This window comes from Cynocephalus volans, chromosome X, assembly GCF_027409185.1.
Source record: "Cynocephalus volans isolate mCynVol1 chromosome X, mCynVol1.pri, whole genome shotgun sequence".
In the NCBI taxonomy this organism is placed as follows: domain Eukaryota; kingdom Metazoa; phylum Chordata; class Mammalia; order Dermoptera; family Cynocephalidae; genus Cynocephalus; species Cynocephalus volans.
In genome coordinates this window covers 173,141,756-173,160,860 of record NC_084478.1, presented here as the reverse complement: position 1 = coordinate 173,160,860, position 19,105 = coordinate 173,141,756, and the positions used below count along the sequence as shown (strand labels likewise).

At 37.6% G+C, this 19,105-nt stretch overlaps 1 protein-coding gene across 1 annotated transcript in view; it reads right to left on the bottom strand.

Annotated features, from left to right (window-relative positions):
* The window catches only part of GABRA3 (gamma-aminobutyric acid type A receptor subunit alpha3), a 158,978-nt gene that overhangs the window by 66,046 nt on the left and 73,827 nt on the right, over positions 1-19,105 (bottom strand). The gene's annotated exons all lie outside the window — the stretch shown is intronic.

Sequence of the window (19,105 nt, the reverse complement as noted above, 5' to 3'; positions counted from 1 at the left end):
CCTCCAGTATCAGCCCTGCCTTCAGTTTCCAATCCGTAAGAGACACCCAGCCCCAGCAATTGGATTGGGCAGCCTGTCTTGACACACCGCTGTGCTGAGTGCTTGAGGACGTGTTTCAACAGATGGTTGGGGTCATTGTGTGGTCTTCTCCAAGTGAGAGTTGCAGGCAATAGAACTCCTGAGCTTTTGGAAGAAGAGGAGGAAGTCATTTTCAGTAGCCACAAGAAAAGCACTTTTTTCAGGAGTGGAACAACACTGAGAGCACACAGAACAGGGAGAAGTCCGGCACAGGAAGTGGAAGCTCAGCAGAGACCACACACCTTGCGGTACCGCCCCGTGATCCAGCAGCCCAGCAGAGTCCAAGCTGACTAGAGAGGTGGCTCCCCGGAGAGGCCCAAGACCTGAGGCAACCACACACACAAGGCACTAGAGGCCAACAGAGCAGTCACGGAGGTAGCGATACCAAATTGGCAACCACAGCAACACCTTAATTAGTCAACAGTGTCAAACCGGTAGACTGCGAAACCCCCTGCCACAATGAATAAACATCAAAAAAAAGATACCAGAAATACAAAAAATCAAGAAAGTACACCACCAAAAGTTAATAAATCTAAAACTCTAGATCCTATAGAACAAGAAGCCCTTGAAATGACAGACAAGGAATTTCGAGTGATAATACTAAGGAAAATGAATGAGATACAAGAAAACTCAGCTAGACATCATGATGAAATGAGGAAAAGTATACAGGACCTGAAAGAGGAAATGTACAAGGAAATCAATGTCCTGAAAAAAAATGTAGCAGAACTTGCCGAACTGAAGAAGCTATTCAGTGAAATAAAAAACACAACGGAGAGCTTAACCAACAGGCTTGTGGAAGTTGAAGAGAGAACCTCTGAACTTGAAGATGGGCTGTTTGAAATAACGCAAGCTGAAGAAAAAAAAGAAAAAAGAATCAAAGACATTGAAGAAAATCTGAGAGAGATATCAGACAACCTTAGGCACTCAAATATCCGAGTCATGGGTATTCCAGAAGGGGAGGAAAAAGGAGATTGCATTGAAAACATATTCAACAAAATAGTGGCAGAAAACTTCCCAGGTATAGGAAAAATCACAGATCTTCAGATCCAGGAAGCTCAATGATCTCCAAATGTATTCAACCCAAAAAGACCTTCTCCAAGACATGTCATAGTCAAATCGGCAAAACTCAAAGACAAAGAGAGAATCTTAAAAGCTGCAAGAGAGAAGCGTCAAATCACCTATAAGGTGGCCCCAATCAGGCTAACATCAGACTTTTGATCACAAACCCTAAAAGCTAGAAAGGAATGGGATGATATATTTAAAATACTAAAAGACAAAGATTGTCAGCCAAGAATACTCTAACCTGCAAGGCTATCCTTCCGAAATGAAGGGCAAATAGTATATTTCCCAGACAAACAAAAACTGTGGGAGTTCACCAACACACGACCACCCTTACAAGAAATTCTCAAGGGAGTACTGGGTTTGGTTCCCTGAAAAATAACTACCACTGCCATAAAAACCCAAGAAAAATCAAAACCCACTAGTAAAATAAAAATGGCATTTATGAAGAGAAAACAAACAAACAAAAATGCTATCTACAACCTAAGGAACCAACAAACACAGAAAACAAACAGTAAATCAGAAAGCAAGGAACAAAAGACACCTAAGACAACCAAACAACCAATAAAATGCTAGGAATAAATCAACACCTTTCAATAACAACTCTTAATGTAAAAGGCTTAAATTCCCCAATCAAAAGACACAGACTGGCTGACTGGATCAAAAAGGAGGACCCAACTATATGCTGCCTACAAGAGAACCATCTCACCCATAAAGACTCACATAGACTAAGAGTGAAAGGATGGAAAAAGATTTACCATGCAAATAGAAAAGAAAAACAAGCTGGAGTAGTTATTCTTATATCTGACAAAATAGACTCTAAACTAAAAACCATAAAAAGAGACAATGAGGGACACTACGTATTGATAAAAGGACTAATGAATCAAGACATAACAATCATAAATATGTTTGCACCCAATGTTGGAGCAGCCAGATTTATAAAACAAACTCTATTAGACCTAAAGAAGGAAATAGACACTAATACCATAATAGCAGGGGACCTGAACACCCCACTGTCAATATTGGACAGATCATCTAGGCAAAGAATCAGCAGAGAAACACAAGATCTAAACAATACTCTAGACCAATTGGACTTGGCAGATATCTACAGAACATTCCATCCAACAACTTCAGAATATACATTCTTCTTATCAGCACATGGATCATTCTCCAGGATAGATCACATATTAGGTCACAAATCAAGTCTCAACAAATTTAAAAAACTGGAATTATCCCATGTATTTTCTCACACCACAATGGATTAAAACTAGAAATTAATAAGAAACGTAACTCTGGAAACTATACAAACACATGGAAATTAAACAGCATTCTACTTAATGACATATGGGTCCAAGAAGAAATCAAGCAGGAAATCAAAAAATTTATTGAAACTAATGAAAATAAGGATACATCATACCAAAACCTGTGGGATACTGCAAAAGCAGTATTAAGGGGGAAATTTATTGCATTAAATGCTCACCTCAGAAGAATGGAAAGATGGCAAGTGAACAACCTAACACTTCACCTCAAAGATCTAGAAAAACAAGAACAATCCAAACCTAATGTTAGCAGATGGAAAGAAATCATTAAGATCAGAGCAGAACTGAATGAAATTGAAACCCAAAAAACAATACAAAAGATCAATGAATCAAAAAGTTGGTTTTTTGAAAAGAAATAAAATTAACAAACCATTAGCATGGCTAACAAAAAAAAGAAGAGAGAAGATTCAAACAACAAAAATTAGAAATGAAAAAGGCGATATTATAACCGATCCATCTGAAATACAAGGAATCATTCGAGATTACTATAAACAACTATATGCCAACAAATTTGAAAATCTGGAGGAAATGGATAAATTTCTGGACACACACAAGCTCCCAAAACTGAACCATGAAGACGTAGAAAATTAGAACAGACCAATAACAATAAAGGAGATTGAAGCTGTTATCAGAAAGCTCCCAACAAAGAAAAGCCCAGGACCAGATGGATTCACAGCAGAATTTTACCAAACATTCAAAGAGGAATTGACACTGATTCTTTACAAACTATTCCAAACGATTGAAACAGATGCAAATCTCCCAAACTCATTCTATGAAGCAAACATCATCCTGATACCAAAACCAGGTAAGGATATAACCAAAAAAAGAAAACTACAGGCCGATATCCTTGATGAATATAGATGCAAAAATCCTCACTAACATACTAGCAAACAGAATACAGCAACACATACGAAAAATTATTCAACACGATCAAGTGGGATTCATCCCAGGGATACAAGGTTGGTTCGAGATATGCAAATCAATAAATGTAATACACCATATTAATAAAGTCAAACACAAGGACCATATGATCATCTCTATAGATGCTGAAAAAGCATTTGATAAAATTCAACACTCATTCATGACAAAGACCCTCTATAAGTTAGGTATAGGGGGAAAGTATCTCAACATAATTAAAGCCATATATGACAAACCCACTGCCAATATCATCCTGAGTGGGGAAAAGCTGAAAGCTTTTCCTTTAAGAACAGGAACTAGACACGGATGCCCACTCTCACCACTCCTATTCAACATAGTGTTGGAAGTACTAGCCAGAGCAATCAGAGAAGAGAAGGAAATAAATGGCATCCAGGTTGGAAAAGAAGTCGAACTGTCCCTGTTTGCAGATGACATGATCCTATATATTGAACAGCCTAAAACCTCTACAAAAAAACTCTTGGAGTTGATAAATGATTTCAGCACAGTAGCAGGATACAAAATCAACACACAAAAATTAGTCGCATTTCTTTACTCCAATAGTGAACATGCAGAAAGAGAAATCAAGAAAGCCTGCCCATTTACAATAGCCACCAAAAAAATAAAATACTTAGGAATTGAGTTAACCAGGGATGTGAAAAATCTCTATAATGAGAACTACAAACCACTGCTGAGAGAAATTAGAGAGGATACAAGAAGATGGAAAGATATCCCATGCTCTTGGATTGGAAGAATCAACATAGTGAAAATGTCCATACAACCCAAAGTGATATACAAATTCAATACAATCCCCATCAAAATTCCAAAGACTTTTTTCTCAGAAATGGAAAGAACTATCCAGACATTTATATGGAATAATAAAAGACCACTCATAGCCAAAGCAATGCTGAGTAAAAAAAATAGAGCTGAAGGCATAACACTACCTGACTTTAAGATATACTGCAAAGGTATAATAACCAAAACAGTATGGTACTGGCATAAAAACAGACACACTGATCAATGGAATAGAATAGAGAATCCAGAAATCAATCCACACACTTACTGCCATCTGATCTTTGACAAAGGCACCAAGCCTATTCACTGGGTAAGGGACTGCCTCTTCAGCAAATGGTGCTGGGATAACTGGATATCCATTTGCAGGAGAATGAAACTAGACCCATACCTCTCACCATATACTAAAAATCAAATCAAAATGGATTAAGGATTTAAATATACACCCTGAAACAATAAAACTTCTTAATGAAAACATAGGAGAGACACCTCAGGAAATAGGAGTGGACACAGACTTCATGAATATGACCCCAAGCACGGGCAATCAAAGGAAAAATAAACAAATGGGATTATATCAAACTAAAAAGCTTCTGCACAGCAAAAGAAACAATTAACAGAGTTAAAAGACAAGCAACAGAGTGGGAGAAAATATTTGCAAAATATACATCTGACAAAGGATTAATATCCAGAATATATAAGGAACTCAAACAACTTTACAAGAAGAAAACAAGCAACCCAATTAAAAAATGGGCAAAAGAGCTAAGTAGGCATTTCTCTAAGGAAGATATACAAATGGCCAACAGACATATGAGAAAATGCTCAACAACACTCAGCATCCGGGAAATGCAAATCAAAACTACACTGAGATACCATCTCACCCCAGTTAGGATGGCTAAAATCCAAAAGACTCTGAACGATAAATGCTGGCGAGGTTGCGGAGAAAAAGGAACTCTCATACATTGTTGGTGGGACTGCAAAATGGTGCAGCCTCTATGGAAAATGGTATGGAGGTTCCTCAAACAATTGCAGATAGATCTGCCATACGACCCAGCTATCCCACTGCTGGGAATATACTCAAAGGAATGGAAATCATCAAGTCGAAGGTATACCTGTTCCCCAATGTTCATCACAGCACTCTTTACAATAGCCAAGAGTTGGAACCAGCCCAAATGTCCATCATCGGATGAGTGGATACAGATAATGTGGTACATCTACACAATGGAATCCTACTCAGCTATAAAAACGAATGAAATACTGCCATTTGCAACAACATGGATGGACCTTGAGAGAATTATATTAAGTGAAACAAGTCAGGCACAGAAAGAGAAATACCAGATGTTCTCACTGATTGGTCGGAGCTAAAAATAAATAAATAAATTCACACACACACACACACACACACACACACACACACACACACACCACACACACACACACAAAACTGGGGGGTGGGAGAAAATATACCAACTACAATTCCTTGAAGTTGATACGGCAAGCAAAAGAAAGGACATTGTTGGGTGGGAGGGGGGAGAGGGAGGAGTGAGGGAGGTTTTGATGATGGGCCACAATAATCAACCACATTGTATATCGACAAAATAAAAATAAAAAAATACAAAAACAAAAACAATACCTCGCACCTTACTAAGCCACTCTCCCATTTCTTTACTGTTCTAATACTACATCCTCTAGCACACTCCTTACACAGAATGCTATGGATCTATACACATGACATTTGTATACCTTAAAATATTCATGCTATATCCCAACTAAAGAATTTTAAGAACTATAAAATTAGTATGAATGAGAATGAATCACTTAGATCCTTTTTCTTTTTCTTTTTTACAGCCTTATTGAGTTATAATTCACATACCACACAATTAACCCACTTAAAGTATACACTTCAATGGCTTTTAGTATATTTAGAGTTGTACATTCATCACTGCAATCAATTTTAGAAACTTTTCATTACCCAAAAAAGAAATTCTGGACTCCTTAATCATCACCTTCTTCCTCGCCCCTCCCATTTGCCAACCCCTATCCCTAGGCAACCACTACTCTACTTTCTGTCTCTGCAGATTTGCCTATTCAGGACATTTCATATATATTGAATCATACAACATGGAATCACCTTGATCTTAATAATTGCCCCACAGAAATATATCAAATTATTCCTAGATTTTTGCATATAGAATATCTATTGTTTTTTAAGTGGGAGCATAAAATAGGAGAAAACCCTAAAGCAAATAAAATTTCCTGCAATAACAAGAGTCCTAAAGGATAAATGTCTAACGCTCATTGAATATAATACCTACTGTTTGTTCAGTGATGCATTAAGAGTAATGTGGGAGGGAGCATTGTGTAATGATAAATACAGTAATTATTAAAAAATAAGTAAAAATAAATAAGAACAGTTTCCATTCTAACTTTGTCCTGCCTCTAGGACTCTAAGCATTAGATTATAGAGACATCCCAGTGTAATAATAATATTAAAATAGATAATATTACATATGGTGATTTATACTTTCAAATGCCTACTGCCTATGTTGCCTTACATCACAGTATGTTACACCTGTCAAGTAGCCAAGAAAAACTACTATATGTGAATTGTTATTTTGTATTGTTGAATTAAATGCAAAATCCAAGTAGGTACATTTTATAACGACAAATAAATAAAAAGTGTTAACTTGAAATTAATAAAATAAATGAGTAATGTAGGAGGAAGCGGCTTAAATTTTGTAGGGGACAAGGGTCTCTGGAGTTCAGTATGAGCCCCACCATAGGTAATCTGTCAACGAGGGCTTCTCGAAATGGAACAATCTGCTCTGCACTCTGAGGAATATTCTTTCTAAAAACCAAAGCACAGACAACAGTACTTCAGGAGAAGTTGAGGGGCCAAGCAGGCTATTTCTATAGTCATGGTGCAAAGGGCAGGAACTTGGATTTACAGTGAAAAAAAAAAAGAAGACAGTAAATCATTAATAGCCATTAACAGCACAGGATGAGTCACTTGAAATACACCGCCACCAAACACCCAAACCAAGCAGCACATTAGTCACAAGAATCCCAGTTGTCGATGGGCTTCCCATTAAATCCCGAAGCTGTAGACAAGAGGGTAAGTACCAGAAGGAAGGCCACCACTTTACTGCTGCATTTAGCTTTCAGAGGGAGCACATCTGAGTTTTAACAATTACCTCAGAAGTGGAGCTCCAGCCTCATTTTCTGACACCCACACTTTTCCTCTCTCACCAGCCATCTGCAAATACTTTTGATTTCAGAAAACAAAGCTCTTATGTGCCCAAATCTTTGCATACATTGTTTTCCTTGCCTGGAATATGCAACATGTTTCTTTCAAGGCACAGTGATTTTCTCCAGCTTGCATAAATCCCAGAGCATTTTGGACAAATACTTTAGTCCGTACCACATAGGATTATCAGTATCTGTTTATGCACCTGTCTTCTGCACAGGACTGTGAGCAACGTGAGAGAGGAGTCTCAGTTCATCCTTGTAATCCCATCCTTAGTATGGTGGCTGGCATGTAGCATATGGTTGATAAATGCTTCTTGATTTAATAAATATTTCTGAGACACAGACAGAGCAGGTATTTTCAGCCACATTTCCCGCAAGTAGAAACTTAGACCCATAGATAAGAAATGCCTTGCCCGTGGTTACACTGCTGATCTGTGCCAGAGCTGGGACTCACACCCAGAGCTCCTAAGTTCTATTCTAATGTACATTCCACTGCAACATAGAGGTTCCACTCTGTCTAGGGGTAGCATCTAAAATAGCTGGGTTCTTTGAAACAAGAGGGACACTTCTGTTGATCTGAAAATCTCTCTTGTGATAGAATGAGCTTTTAAACAGGCTCAATCTGCCTGGAGACCAGCTTCTTGCTTTTAAGAATAAAGGCCATTCTTGTTATTTCAAGGCCCTGATTTCCACTTGGAACTGGCAAAAATGAAACAAATATAGGAATATCTCTGGGGGATACGTTTCTCCCAGATATGAAGCCCTCCCATATCTGGGCCCATATCCCCGAGTCTAAGTGAATCCTGTAATTTTTAGTTCGCAGCACTTCATTGTTGGCTTTTTGTGAAATTTCCATTATGCCTTATAGTACGGTGAATGATGTGCCCTATCTTTCTTCCTAGGATGTGAGCTCTTGGAGGGCACGGTTGATGGCGCTGCATGGAGTGCACACAGTAGTTTGTGATTGACTGAGGACTTATACTATTACTTGTTTCTCGCCTCACTGTAAGCTTTCTCAGAGCCCAAAATGAGCCACTGCATCTCTTCTATGCTCTACTTCTGTTCATTAGAGTGAGGCTCACTAAGTGTGGCTCTGTGAGTCAGCTGCTAGCTTAATGAATAAGGAACTACAGGTGGAATCCCCTAGAGCAAAAGCCACTGCAAAAAAGGACTGTGTGAAACAAGCTATCAATGCTTGGTTGATCTGATTACATTAAGTCCTATACAACTAACAATCTGGCCCAAATGCTTTGGGTTCCTGGCCATTTCTGAGGCACTCTATAATGAAAACTCAAGTGCAAGCTATTTGAATCTAAACTAGGAAGAGAGGAGTTTTACAGACAAAACTGGGGGGCGGAGGCGTGGAGAAGGGCTTCTGAAATCATGCAGAATTTATCCTTCAAACAATTTGTCTTTGGAACATCCAAAGTACATAAGCAAAACTGACCCAATCATACAATCAAGAAACAAAGGAAGGCATCACAGTGGGAATATGATAGTAACCCTCTCCTAAGTGGTTCAAAACCTTACTTCTACTGTGTCTTCACTCCTTGCCTTTCTACTAGTTTCTTTCTACTGTCTCACAAATATGTGTTGGTCTCTGCATTGAAAACAAAGGCAAATATTTCTTTTACCCCTGAATGTAGCTATTATACACCCTTCCCTTTCATTTTTAAACAAGCTCTGGAAAGTACTTTCCATGTTCATTGTCTCCAGTACCTCTACTCCACTCCTAAAAGTCCTCCGCTGCACTAGCCAATCCACTGAAACTGTATACGTGAAGAACAACAATGTCCTCCATGTTTCTAACCCTAATACATACTTTTCAGTCTCTATATTACTTGATATCTGTGTAATAGCCAACGGTGTTGTATAAATATATAAATAATCATAAAAAAAGCTAAACTGTCAGAGTATGAATGCTGGCTCAACCAGCTACTACCTACGTAAACTTGGAAATTTTTCTTATCAACATTGTGTCTCAGTTTCCTCATCTGTAAAATGTAGATAATATTACCTATCTCACTAGGTGGCAGGGAGCAGGTGGTGGTGGCTGCCAGGGTGAATGGGACAGGCCAGAGATGACAGGCTACAGGGTTGTGGCTGGAACACAATGGACAGCCTACAGGTGACACATGTCAACTGCATCCCTCTGACACTGAGCCTATCAGAAAATTTGGAGGCAGGAGCATGCCTGAGAACATAGGCAGGAGCCATGGGCATGCTTCCCTACCCAAAAGAAGGCAGGAGCACAACTGGGGACCCAGTGCATGCTGCAAACACCACTTCCATGTGGGTGGTCCACCATAGCTACCACCACAGCCACTGCTGCCACAAGGGTGCCTCACTGCCACAGTAGCAGCCATGGCCACCATGGTGGCAGCCTGCCTCCCATTTGACTGCACTGACAAAAGAAGAATCAACAGTGGAGCCTAGAAAAAGAGGAGGAAGTCTTTCCCCTCAAAGCCCACTTAAGAGTAGTAGAAGAAGCAACTGCTCTTCCAGATGACCAGACATCAACATACAGATACTAGAAAGACAAAAACAAAACAAAACAAAACAAAAAAACCCAAGAATATACAACACCACCAATGGAACACAATCATTGTCAAGCAGTGGCCACCATAGAGAAGGAAAACCTTGAAATGACTGAAACAGATTTCCAAGCAACAATCTTAAGGAAAATTACTGTGATATGAGAAGACTCAATTAGACACCACAATAAAACAAGAAAAAATATTTAGGATCTGAAAGAGAAAATTTACAAAGAGATTAATACCTTAGAAAAGAATGTAGAAGAATTCCTGGAACTGAAGGACTCATTCAATGATAGAAAAAAACACAAACAAGAGCTTAAGTAGCAAGTTAGAGCAAGATGAAAAAATAATTTCTGATCTTGAAGACAGTCTTTTCAAGGTAACCCAGGTGGACAAAAAAAAAAAGAAAGAAAGAAAGAAAAAACAATATTAAAGATGAAGAAAATCTAAGAGAGCTAGAAGATAACCTTAAGCACACAAGCATCCAAATCATGAGTGTTCCAGAAGGGGAGGAGAAAGGAAAAGACATTGAAAACCTAGTCAATGAAAAAATAATGGAAAACTTCCCAGGAATAGGGAGAGACATAGACCATCAGATCCAGGAGGCTCAAAGATCCTGAGACAGATTCAAAAAGATCCTCTCCGAGACACATTATAGTCAAATTGGCAAAGCTCAAAGACAAAGAGAGAATCCTAAAAGCAGCAAGAGAAAAGCATCAAGTCACCTATGTGGGAGCCCCCATTAGACTAACAGTACACTTCTCAGCAGAAATCTTATAAGCCAGAAGAGAATGGAAATATTTTTACAAAATAATAAAAGAAAAAAACTTCCAGCCAAGAATACTATACCCAGAAAAGATATCCTTCAGAAATGAGAGGGAAATAGTATATTCCCCAGACAAACAAAAACTGTGGGAGATGACCACCATATGACCAGCCTTGTGAGAAATCCTCAAGGGAGTCCTGCACCTGGAATCCAAAAAACAATAATCACTACCATTAATACAAAGAAAGAATAAAAATGCAAATGAAAAAGAGAAGGAAAATAAACCTTACCACCTAAAAAACCAACAAGCACCAAAGACAAACAATGAAAGGGGAAGAAAGGAACAAAAGATATTTAAAACATCCAAATGGAAATGGATAAAATGCCAGAAGTAAGACAATACCTTTTAATAACAACACTAAATGTAAAAGGATTAAACTCTCCACTCAATAGACACAGATTGACTGACTGATTGGATTAAAAAGACAGACCCACCTACATGCTGTATTCAAGAGACTCACGTTGCCTATAAAGACAAACACAGACTAACAGCGAAGACTTGGAAAAAGATATACCATGCAAACAGAAACCAAAAATGAGCAGGAGTGGCTATTCTTATATCAGATAAAACAGACTTTACACCAAAAACTATAAAAAGAGACAAAGAAGGCCACTATATAAAGATAAAGGTATCTATCCAGCAAGAAGACATAACAACCATAAATATATATGCAGCCAACACCAGAGCATGCTGATACATAAAGTAAATGCTATTAGACCTAAGGAAAGAGATAGACCTCCATATAGTAATATTGGGGGACCTGAACACCCCTATATCAGCACTGGACAGATCATCTAGGCACCAAATCAACAGAAAAACACAGGACTTAAACTACACTTAAGGCCAATTGGACCTGGCAGATATCTACAGAACATTTCATCCAACAGTTATAGAATATACATTCCTCTCATTAACACATGAAACATTCTCCAGGGTAGACCACATGTTAGGTCATAAGTCAAGTCTCAACAAATTTTTAAAAACTGAATTCATTTAAAGGACCTCTTGAGAACACAATGGATTAATGTAAGAAAACAATAACAAACAAAACTTTGGAAACTATAAAAATACATGGAAATCAACATGCTCCTGAATGACCCATGGGTCCAAGAAGAAATTAAACAAGAAATCAGAAATTTCTAGCAAACAACAAAAGTAAAGACACATCACACCAAAACCTGTCAGATACAGCAAAAGCATTACTAGGAGGGAAGTTTATTGCAATAAATGCTTACATCAAAAGAACAAAAAGTTTTCCAATAAACATAATGCTACACCCAAAAGAACTACAAAAACAATAATAATCCAATCAACAAATTACTAGACAGAAAGAAAGAATTAAGATCAGACCAGAACTAAATGAAATAGAGACCAAAAATGATACAAAAGATCAATGAAGCAAAAAGGTTTGTTTTGATAAGATAAAAAAACAGACAAACCATTAGCCAGGTAAATAATAAAAAAAGAAAGAAAGAAAGAAAAGAAAAAACCCAAATAACAAAAATCAGTAATGAAAAAGGAGATATTACAACTGATTCCACAGAAATTCCAAGAATCATTAGAGACTGGTATAAACAATTATACACCAACAAATTGAAAATTTGAAGGATATGGATAACTTTGGGGGCACATTCAAACTACCAAGAGTGAACTAAAAAGACAGAAGACTTGAAAGACCAATAACAACCAACAAGATTGAAGCAGTAATCAGCAGTCTCCCAACAAGGAAAAACTCAGGACCAGATGGCTTTACTGCTGACTCTACCAAGCCTTTAAAGAGGAATTAGTACCATCTCTTCAAACTATTCCAAAATAATTGAAACAGAGGCCATCTCCTAAACTCACTGGATGAGGACAGCATCACCCTGATAACAAAACCAGACAAAGATTGAAAAAAAAAGAAGAAAACTGCAAGCCAATATCTCTAATGAACATAGATGCAAAAATCCTCAACAAAATACTGGCAATCAGAATATAGCAACTCATAGAAAAAATTATGCACCATGATCAAGTGGGATTCATCACAGGGATGCAAGATTGGTTCAACATATGCAAGTCAATAAATGTGAAATTCCACATCAACAAAATCAAGGACAATAACCATATGATTATCTCAATAGATGAAGAATAAACTTATGACAAAATTCAACATCCCTTCATGATAAAGACTTTGAGCAAATTAGGTATAGAAGGAAAGTATCTCAAAACGATAAAAGCCATATACAACAAACCTACCACCAATATCATCCTGAATGAACAGAAACAGAACAAGGATGCCCATTCTCACCACTCCTATTTAACACAGTTTTGGAATACTATCCAGAGCAATCAGGCAAGAGAAAGAAATAAAGGGCATATGGATTGGAAAAGACAAAGTCATACTGTCCCTGTTTGCAGATGATATGACCCTATATATAGAAAAACCTAAAGACTCTACCAAAAAACTCTTAGAGCTGATAAACAATTTCAGTAAAGTTGCAGGATACAAAAATCAACACACAAAATCAGTAGTGTTTGTATACTCCAATAACAAACTAGCAGAAAAAGAAATGAAGAAAACTAGCCCATTTACAATAGTCACAAAAAAATAAAACAGCTAAGAATCAATTTAACCAAGGAGGTGAAAGATCTCTACAATGAGAACTACAGATCACTGCTGAAAGATATTAAAGAAGACATGAAAAGATGTAAAGACATTCTGTGCTCTTGGATTGGAAGACTAATCACTGTGAAAATGTCCACACTACCCAAAGTGATCTACAGATTCAATGCAATCCCCATAAAATACCAATGACATTCTTCAAAAAATTAGAAAAAACAGTCCTAACATTTATATGGAACAACAAAAGACTCCAAACAGCCAATGCAATCCTGAGCAAAATAATAATAATAATATAGTAATCAAAACATCACAATATTGGCATAAAAACGGACACTTGAACCAATGGAACAGAACAGAACCCTGAAATCAACCCACATACTTACAGCCAAGTGATTTTGACAAAGGCAACAAGAACAGACATTGGAGAAAAGACTGCCTCTTCAATAAATGGTGCTGGGAAAACTGGACATCCAAGTGTAGAAGAATGAAATTAGACCAGTACCTCTTACCACATGCCAAAATCAACTAAAAATGGATTGAAGACTTAAATATAAGACCTGAAACTATAAAACTACTAAACGAAAATATAAGGGAAACACTTGAGGAAGTAGGATTGAGCAAAGAACAAGTCTCCAAAAGCACAGACAACAAAATAAAATATAAACAAATAGGATTATATCAAACTAAAAAGCTTTTCAGAGCAAAAGAAACAGTAAAAAGAGCGAAAAGATAGCATACAGAATGGGAGAAAATATTTGCAGACTATGCTTCTGAGAAGACATCAATATCCAGAATATACAAGGAACTCAAACAACTTATCAAGAAAAAAAACAGATAACCTGATTCAAAACTGGGCAAAGGAGCTAAATAGGCACTTCTCAAAGGAAGATAAACAAGTGGCCAACAGACACATGAAAAAATGCCAAACATCACTCAGCATCAGGGACTTGCAAATGAAAACGACACTGAGATATCATCTCACCCCAGTTAGAATGGTCATTACCAAAAAGTCAGAGAATAACGATTGCTGGTGAGGATATGGAGAAAGGGTAACCCTCCTACACTGTTGGTGAGACTGTAAATTAGTCCAGCCATTATGGGAAACAGTATGGAGGTTCCTCAAACAATCACAGAATTGCCAAACAATCCAGCAATCACTGTGCTGGGAAAATACCCAAAGAAATGGACACCATTATGTTGAAGTGATACCTGCACTCCCATGTTCATCGCAGTTCTGTTTACAATAGCCAAGAGTTGGAACCAACCTAAATGTCCATCAAAGGATGACTGAATAAGGAAACTCTGGTATATATATACACCATGGAATACTACTCTGCCATAAAAAAGAATGAAATTCTGCCACTCACAGCAACATGGATGAATTTACAGAAAACTATGTTAAGGGAAATAAGCCAGGCGCAGAGAGAGAAACACTGCATGTCCTCACTCATCAGTGGGAGCTAATAAATAAATAAATAAATAAATAAATAAATAAATAAATAAATAAATAAATAATAAATAAATAAATAAAAGTAGAAAGAATGATACAATCACAATAATTCCTTGAACTTCTGAAAGGAGAGAACAGAACTGAGGCCACCAGAGGAGAGAAGGGGGGGAGGAGGAGAGGGGGTGGTGAGAAGGTAAAGGGCCACAAAAAATGATTATATTGTGTAATGATAAATATAGTAATTATCCCGAGTTAAGCATCACATACTGCACACAGGTATTGATATTCAATGCTATACCCCAAAGACATGCACAATCAATTATATTTCAATAATAAATACATATATATATAAACAAAAAACAATATCTGAACTGGTTCTGTTAACATATTAAATATTATTGTTCATTTTTTTAACAAAAAATATTTATAAAATATCTAAAACTTTCAAACAAAAATAAAAGTCACTATTATCTTAATAAAATATAGTACCTATCTCACACAGTTGCTATGAAGATTATAAAATCACAGTGATTAGAACAGTGTAAGCTCACTTAAGTACTATATTGATTCTAATTATTGTACTTATTATGCTGTTATTGGTGTTATTATTGATCACTGTCATCTTTCTGAAACTCTTTACTCCTTTGATATATCAATCAAGATGGGTTAGATTAACATGCAGTAAGAAACAATCCTAAAATCTCAGTGTCCTAAAGCAAGAAAGGTTTATTTCTCATGCGCACTCTCTTTCTCAGGTTGGGGCAAGAGGGCTTACTTCTATACCATTTTCAGTAAGAAACAGAGTGATGGATCCAAGAACCCCCAGCATAATGCTACTCACTGTGGCATGGGGAAGGTAACACGGCAAATCATACACTTGATATAGGAGGTGCTCAGTTTCCCTGGGCTTGGGTTTCAAGACACGCCTCTGGGTTTCCAGCTACTTCCTGAGGTCTCAGGCCCCCTCTTCTAGGCTTCCCCCCCATCCCCGGAGGAAAGTTACTGTTGCCAGTTAAACCTATTTTCAGCAGAAACATGGGGAAAATGAGACCACAACAAGCTGGCTTATGCACATCCAGTGGCTGGGCATGCTCAACAGAAAGCACAGAATATTCTTGAATATGCCTGGTGCATGTGATGGGGTCTGACCTATGAACATGCTCCAGGAAGAGACGACTGAGCATGTGCAAGATAAATGTTACATAACTGGGAGCCACCCCCTTAACTGAATATTCATTAGGTAGCCAAATCCCAGCCGAAGGCAGGGTTGTTCCTTATCGTCCTGGAGGCAACCTACACTTCCCTAGCTGAGGTGTGTGTACTTTATATCAAACTTACTACCCTGGCTGAGGTGTGTATTCTTTACATTGTATCAAACTTTCCTTCAGCAAGCAGCTGCTCACTCTCTTGAGCCAGCCTGCACTCTGTACTGAACTTTAAGTGTGTTTTTCTTGCTTTTGTGTTAGACTTGATATCTGTACTGAACTCACTTTTGTGTTAAACTTGGTGTGGGCCCTGCTCAGTCTCTGGAGCATACCACATTCTCTGTGTGGATCCTGCATTTCTTATCTGTTATATTAAACGTGTCCTCACTTTCTGCTGTGACTCTGCACTTGAATTCTTTGCTGTGGTGGAGTCAAGAACCTGGTAAGAGGACTAGGTGGATTGAGGCCCACTATCAGGCTCCCCTAGACCCTATCCCTGACATACTGGCTCTAAAAGACTTCCCATCCCCCCTAAGAACTGACACATGCCATTTACATTCTCATACAGTCAGCCAAAGCAAGTGATCTGTTCATGCCTAACCTCAAGGCCCAAGGGAAGTGCGACACTACCACGTACGCAGAAAGAGATGATGTAGAAATGACGGAAAGTGACAGTACTGATCAACATACTTAGCTTTCAGGATACTGCACAGTGGTGGTTCCATTACACCTCGCTTGCTTTTCTTTCTTGATCTCCTTCGTAGATTACTCTTTCTCCCTGCTGCTTGAATGACAGTAGTGCTACATGATTAAACCCTTGGTGTGACTTTGGGAAGTGATCACATCCATTCCTACGGTTTCAACTTGTCCTAACCTACTAATAATACCAAGCTTTACATCCCAAGCTTGCATCTTTCTCCTGATTTTAAGACATATCCAACTGCTATTAGGCTTCTCTCCCTGAATAATCTACGGTCTTCTTAAGTTGATCTTGTCCAACATTAGCCTCACAGAGTTCTTATCTAAACTGGTTCTCGCTTGCGTACGGTCTACCCCACTTTGCACACCCATGTTGCTTGGTTACCTACTACCTTGAGAACCTTTCTGTGTCTGAAGTTGTCTGTTTGTACTGCCTATTTCCTCCATGTATTTCCCATGCTCCATCTTAATCCACTGCTCTGAACTGGAATTTCGTCACTTCTCACCAAGACTATTTCAACTGTCTCCTAACCGTTTTCTCTAATTTCAGTCTTGTTGCCTTTGAATGCATTTTTTACGCAGTAACTACAGTGTCATATTAAAATAGAAAACTAACCACCTCATTCTCTTATGTAAAATGTCATTCCAGTTTCTACAGCTACTCTCTTGGTTTTCCTTCTCTCTTCCCTCTTCCTCTTACCTGTAATCTTCTTGACTACATTCTACTTCCCTCTTCCCCTTACCTGTAATCTTCTTGACTACATTCTACTTATCTAATAATATAAAAATTAATGATAATACCAATAATCGGGAGTTTAGGTGGTGCCCTCTGCAGGGACTCTTTGCTCAACCTGACCCCCCCAAAATGAGGAAGATGACTCTCTCCTACTCTCCCATAGTTACCCATATCTTCAAAATTTCAGCCAATATTGTTTGTGATTAATTACTCTTTCTCCCCTGTTATACTGTGACTGTCTTAAGAACAGAGACCATGTGTCATTAATGTCTGCATACAAAGAACTTAGGCCAGGGCCATGTATGGGAAGTCAAAACATGTTTGTTAGTGAATAAATGATGAACACGTATCTTTCTTCCATCCACGATTTCCCTCCCTCTGGTTCATTTCCTCCAGTGTCTCTCTCCACTTATCTATGTCTTCTCATCTTTCTTCCCACCTACTACATCTTCTTCACCAATTTCTCCTGTCTTTAGGATATTCTAATATATAGCCTGTTGTTATTTTACTACATCTTCTTCTTGACCTTCTCGACTTTTCTATTATTTTTTCTCTCTTCTTATATTCTCTTTTCTCCACCCTCATTTCCCTGACACATACATACATGCATGCATATATATTATATATATGCCTGTACTAAAATGACAAATATGTATTTTTATATATATTGTGTGTGTATATATATATATGATTAGTATCTCCCTCCCCCTCTACCCTCTTTTCCCATTCTATCCACTTTACTTCTTTTCTCCATCATTTTCTTCTCTACTCTGTGCTCATTTCTCTTCTAGTCTTCCATTTCCTCCTCTCTCGTTCAGCTTTTCTCTTAAATTACTCATTTGTTATCCTTTCTTCCTTGGTCATCTTTCTGTCTCCCAAATTCTTGCAGGAAAAACATCAAAAAATAGCAAATTCAAAGTAATGAGGGACGAGTATACAGGCAAACAAACTTAATTTACTCAACATATATTTGCCAGGCATGCATAATTTGAGCTTCATTGTGCAAAATAATAATACATAAATTTGAAATAGCCATAGAACCTGCGCTAGATGGGGGCATTTATCCATTCAGTAAGGGTTCACTCAGTTGTACAAAATCGACACTCATGAATGTGGGAGAAAGCTTCAAGAAGTGACAACTGATAGCAGAGGAACTAGCAAAAGCATAAAAGCAGATATGAGAGCCAAGGAAGTTTCTTAGTGTTCGAGCAAAGAATCTTATTGCACTGTAAATGATTTCAAAGTTACTATTTTTGACAGAAAATTCAACACCAGTTGATAATAACTCTAGTTGCAATAATGAGTCATGAAATACATAAAATTGTGATGGTTTTATGCACCAGGAGGTAAAAAAGTATGAATTATACTTTCTGTTTTATGAAGAATTCAATACCAACCTATCTATCTATTTATCGATCTATCTATCTATCTATCTATCTATCTATCTATCTATCTATCTTTCATCTATCTATATCATGTTTAAAAGTTATAACCTTAAGTTGTTCAGAAACTTCACTCATATCAAAGTCTTCAGCATCTCTAGGCAATGTGGCATAAATAAATGTTACTGTAAATTTTTATTTATATGTATCAAATACTGTATGTTTTAGAAAATACTCATCATCTCATTTAATTCTCAC